This window comes from Hirundo rustica, chromosome 1, assembly GCF_015227805.2.
Source record: "Hirundo rustica isolate bHirRus1 chromosome 1, bHirRus1.pri.v3, whole genome shotgun sequence".
Taxonomy (NCBI): domain Eukaryota; kingdom Metazoa; phylum Chordata; class Aves; order Passeriformes; family Hirundinidae; genus Hirundo; species Hirundo rustica.
In genome coordinates this window covers 153,643,568-153,649,659 of record NC_053450.1, presented here as the reverse complement: position 1 = coordinate 153,649,659, position 6,092 = coordinate 153,643,568, and positions in this window count along the sequence as shown.

Below are 6,092 nucleotides of genomic sequence, written 5' to 3'. Positions count from 1 at the left end.
GGCCCCTCATGTCCAAAAGGACATTGAGGGGCAGGAATGTGTCCAGGGAAGGGAATGGGGTTGGGAAAGGGGCTGGAGTAGCTGAGGGAGCTGGGAAAGGGGCTGAGCCTGGAGAAAAGGAGGCTCAGGGGGATCTTGTGGCTCTGCACAGCTCCTGACAGGAGGGGACAGCCGGGGGGGATCGGGCTCTGCTCCAGGGAACAAGGACAGGAGGAGAGGGAACAGCCTCAAGTTGTGTCAGGGGAGGTTTAGTTGGGTATTAGAGGAAATTTCTTCATGGAAAGGGTTCTCAGGGTGCCCAGGGAGGAGCTGGAGTCACCATCCCTGGAAGTGCTCAAAAGCTGTGTGGATGTGGCTCCTGGGGACGGGGTTTGGTGGTGAACACGGCAAGGCTGGGTTTAGGCTGGACCTTGGAAATCTTTTCCAGCCTTTCTGGATCTGTGATTGTGTGATTGCAATTGGCAGGTCCCGGCTGGGTGTTGGATATAAATTCCACCAGGAGGGAAGTGAAGCTCTGGAACAGCTCCCACAGGCTGTTCCATGCCCAGACTGACCCATCTTGGCTGGGAAGAGGGAAGGCTGATGACTTGGGAAAGCTGAGCTGGAACAGAGACTGGACAGAGCTGGAGAATAAAGCAGAGATTTATTAAAAGGCCTTTAAGGATACACCTTGGGCAGGACAAGAGCCTGACCAGGGTTACACCCAGGGTGGACCCAAAATGGGCACAGAATGGTCACAAAATGGACACAAAATGGTCACAAAATGGACAAACGGTCACGAGGTCTCACACTTCATAAGTTTTGGTCCATTTGCACATTGGGGTTGAATTGTCCAATCCCAGCTCCAGGTTCTCCAGTCCCACCCTTCTTGTTTTCTCCCTCCAGCCACCGTTGTTTGTGCTTTTGGGCTGAACACTTGTCCCAGGTGTCCTTGGTGTGCAGCAGGAGCAGGATTTGTTTTGTGTGGCTGCTGTGTGCAGAGAGCTGAGTGACCCTGGCTGTGAGCTCAGAGCTGCACCCTGGGCACCACAGAATGGGAAACACAGGGAAGAGAAAACCTGGGGCATCAGAGCCAGAGCTGATGTGCACCAGTGCTGGTGTCAGCCCTGCCTCGAGTGTCCTTTCCAGCCACCATCTCCCTGATTTCCTGCCCCTTCCAACCACATCCCTATGGTTTTACAGTCCTCTGGCACCCTGTGGTTTAATATCCCTTCCCACCAACATCTCTGAGGCTTCACCACCCTGTTCTTGAGGGTTCTGGATGCTGCTCAGCTACTTCACAGCACTCAGGTCCTAAATTAACACAGCATTGAAAAAATCCCCACCAACCACCCTAAACGAAATTTTTCTCACTGAAGGCTCTCGATAGAAATTGAACATCAATAGAATTTTGGAAAACCTTTATTTTCCCCCCATTATTAGGAATCTGACTGAATAAACTTTCGATTTACAAGTTTCTAATAGGTTTATGGGAGAATTACAATAACCTGACACCACCAGTACCTTCCAAAGGAGGAAGGAAGTTTGCTGGGGATAAAAATGTGGTGTTGTTCCCATATCTTAAGGTAATTAACTTTATTTTTCTCATGTTTGAGACACATCAGCCACCAAAAAAGACTTGAAAATATTTTTTACTGCAGATTTGCATGGCTGTGTCTCCTCATTTCTGGAAATGTCCAAGGCCAGGTTGGACAGAGCTTGGATTAACCTGGGATAGTGGAAGATGTCCCTGCCCATGGAATCAGATGATCATTAAGGTCCCATCCAACACAAACCATTCTGGGATTTCTGGTGTTTCAGTCACGAACAGAAAGAATCCAAACTGGTCTTTAAGAAAAAAAAATTTTAAATCCTGCAATTTTCATTCAAACTGATACTTTGCTGTCAGCCTCAATCTCGATAAAAGTCAAAAAGAAAACATCCTGGAAATGAAATATTTTGTTCAACTTGAGATGGTTTTTGTCCAGAAAAGCCTAGAAACCATAACAGTGGGCTCTAATCAAAGAGTTCAATCACATGAAGGTTTTAAAGGCAGGCTATAACTGCTCTCAGCCCTTGTTCTGACAGTCCTGAGTCGTTAAAATTCACTGCTCTGTTTTGTGGGGACCCCGCTGCCTTTTAAGACTGACTTAAAAATGTAAGTGCTTAATAAATTAATGATTGCAAATTAAGTCATCCTTTGGAGCCTGGTCAGCGGTGCAGTCCCCAAACCCATTGAAGTACTGAGGAATTATGGGCTTCAGTTGGTTAATTACGGCACCTCCTGCTGCTTTAGGCACACTTAGGGATGTGGAAAAGAAAGGAAAAGGGCTTTGAGAATGTTTTTGACCCAGGTTATTAAGCAGCTCTTCCCCCTGGATCGGATCTCTCCATCCATCACTGCCTGGGAGGGAAATCAATCCTTTTTATAGCAATGAGCATTTTCAATAATGCAAAAGGTCAGGGCATTAAAGCATGGCGTGGAGGCATCTCCAGTGAGCGATGGGCTCTGCCTTTTCCAACCTGCAGGGCCCCACTGCAGCCTGGCACCTCCTGCACTCCCACCTCCCTCAGGATGGCCAAAAAATCCCCTGGAATCCTCTCTGTTCACACGGAGAACTGGCCAGGAGGGACTGGACTGAATCCCCAGAGAAGCTGTGGCTGCCCCTGGATCCCTGGAAGTGTCCAAGGCCAGGCTGGACAGGGCTGGGAGCACCCTGGGATAGTGGAAGGTGTCCCTGCCCATGGCAGGAGGTTGGAATGTGGTGATCTTTAAGGTCCTGAAGGTGGCTCACTGGATCAATTCGGTTATTTTATTTCCCATCCCATTTCCTTCACTCTTGACAGTAGAAAACCACAGAGGAAGGGGTGTGTGACCTGTTTGCCCTTAGCTGCTAAGCAGGGACAAGCAAACAGGGAAAGAGATCCCCAAATTTGATCTGCTCTGGGTTAGTTTGGACCCCCACCTGCACAGTTCAGCTTTTCTTCCCTCACATCCCATGGAAGGGAGTGAACAGTTTGGATCAGGGATGCACCAGTCAACAAAACCTGAGAGCAAATCCCAAGGCAGGTGAAATCCTTCCAGCAGCTGAAGTGGCTTAGAAAAAAGAGGGAGAGAAAATTCTACACAGACAGAGAGTGACAGGACAAGGAGGGATGGTTTTAACATAAAAGAGGGGAGATTCAGATCAAGACTTAGGAAGAAATTGTTCCCTGTGAAGGTGCTGAGGCCCTGGAAAGGTTTTCCAGAGAAGCTGTGGCTGCTCCTGGATCCCTGGAAGTGTCCAAGGCCAGGCTGGACAGGGCTTGGAGGAACCTGGGATAGTGGAAGGGGTCCCTGCCTACGGCAGGGGGTGGGGCTGCATGATCCTTAAGGTCCCTTCCAACCCAATCCATTTTGGGATTCCATGATTGCCTGAATTTGCCATTCCAGCAGTGTCAAAGTTGGTAGATCCACTGGAGGGAATTTTCTCCACAGCCAATCCTGATTTTCACCAGGTCAGGACTTAGGCAATCTCCTTTAACCCATGAGAATCAGGTGAAGCTGGAATTTCTCATCATTTCTTCTCTCCCTTTTTATTGTTTCATATAAAATATCACTGGGCTTCCTTTCCCCCCCCCATCAGAGGAGTAATTACATTTATTGGAAACGCTTTCTGATCACATATTCATTTACCAGCTGCTGAAGGAAAATGAACTGGGCAAAGTGCCACGGGAGACTTGGATTCACAAGCCGGGGAAAGCAAATGAAAGGACTGCTCAGTGTGCATTTGCTCTCTCTCTCCAGCAATTCATTATCCTCCTGTTCAGCTGATTTAGGGAGTTAAAAGGCAGTCAGGATGGCAGCATGTGGTGCTTTCCAGCACTGTAAAGGGCACTCAAACTATTCTAACTTTACATCTTAAATATGATGTAATAAATATAACCAGAGCCATTATATTCTTGTTTCTTGGTCACTCTCAGTCACTCTCATTGGTGCTGTCATTTTCCCATTTTCATCCTTCCTGTCCTTCTTCTCCCTCCCTCTATCCCAGTATCTCTTTTCTGCTTTCTGGACCCCACAATCAGCATGAAAAACAACGAGCCCCAAAACAGCACATGCAGAAACCCCCCCTGAAGTCACAGAGACACCTCTGACACTTCCAAACCCACCACAGAACGGTTTGGGTTGGAAGGGAACTTAAAGATCATTTTATTCCATCCCCTGCCATTGGCAGGGACACCTTCCACTATCCCAGGTTGCTCCAAGCCCTGTCCAACCTGGCCTTGGACAATTCCAGAGATCCAGGGGCAGCTTCTGAACCAAATTCCAAGCTTATCTGTAGGTATCCATAAGAAATATATTACTGCAAGATTGCCCAAGTCCACTGAGTCCTGACAGAGAGAGATTTCACTCCAAGTACCACCAGAGAGCCCAGGATGCTGAAAAAACCCAGCCACAATGAGCAAAATATTCAAAATAATGCAGTCAGAAACTCCCCAGCTCCCAGCTGAGAACATTTTCCCAGGCTTCACCCTTTTGTGTCTGCTCACTCAATGCTCACCACCAGGCAAGGCCAAGAAGATCTATTGGAACATGAATCTTTCCAGTCAAATAGATCAACCTGCTGGGTGTGGGAAACCTTTGGGTTTGATTTTATTGATTTTATTGATTTTATTGATTTTATTGATTTTATTGATTTTATGGTATATTGCATTGCCTCCTCCCGACGCTCCGCTCATTCCCCACAGGCAGTGGCAGGCAGTAAGTGATTAATTAATTTGATTCCCACTACTTTTTGTCTCTCTGAGAAGTTCTTAGCCTGGCCTGAGTTCTGCAGGTGTGAACTGTTTGCAAGTCGCCTGAATGTCTGGTATCATTTGATTTGAGGTATTTCCCTCTCGTTTTATGTTTGCCTGCAGTATTTGTGGTTTTATTTCAGTCTGAAGGTTTAAGCTCACCTGCTTTGGACTTATTTAACAACTGAAAGGAAGGAACTGGTTTAAAACCTGGTCTAGTGGAAGGTGTCGCTGCCCATGGCATGGGATTAGAACTGGATGAACTTTAAACTCCTTTCCATCCCAAATCATCCTATAATTCTGTGACGCCTCTGAAGAACATGGAAGACTTCTCTGATTTTAAATTTAAAAGTTACTTGATAGTCTTTCCATCACTTTGCACCTCGGGTGCTCTTTGTCAGTGTGGATGCACTGTGGTTTTATCCAGAAATTTAGACAAAACCTGTCAGTCTGAAGGCGGGTTATTAAACTCGTAAAATTCAAACGGAGTGTGTAGTACACATCCCAGACAAGCAGACACTGGGACTGGGATGAAAAAGGCTCAGATTACTCAAAGAGAGCTTAGCATAATTGTTGGTTTTCTTCTGCAAAGAGATTTCTGCAAAGCACACAAAAGGAGCGCTTAAAGAGAGATGATTTGTGGCATAAGCGGTGTGATAAACATCTGAATATTAATGTGGTTCTGGTGAAGAGCCCTGTAAATGCGTGTCATTCAATGTTTGTGTTCCTTAGTTGTGCACAGGGACATCCAGGTGTCTGAGTATCCGTGGCTGGTGCTGTCTGAGGTCTCCTCTTCGGCCCCAGGAGGTTTGGGTCTCCTGTGGGTTTTGTCCCGGTTCTGTGCGGGCATCTCAGGTGCCCCAACACTGATTCATGGAACCCCAGCACCCCAGAATGGCCTGGGGTTGAAGGGGCCTTAAACATCATCCAGTCCCACCCCTGCCATGGGCTGGGACACCTTCCACTACCCCAGGGTGCTCCAAGTCCAGCGTCCAACCTGGCCTTGGACACTTCTAAAGTTAAATCACCTAAAGAAAGCAAAAGAGGTGCCTTAGATAAGCAAAAAGAAGCACGATTTTTAAAAGGACACTTTGTAGTAGAGCTCTGCATCGCAGGATAGTTAAAAATTGAGCAAGCTACTAAGAGGGGGTTTTTATGGTTGTACAGAGAGGGGGAGTCGTGGGAAGCAGAAAAAGTAGAAAATCTCTCACAGCAGTGCAGATGTAAGGCCTAGAGTTAAAAAGATGCAAGAATGAGGACATGGAACAATGAGACCGTGTTTTTGTGCTGTGTAGAGTTAAGCCTTAGCAAGCAGAAAAATACATTAAGCAAGA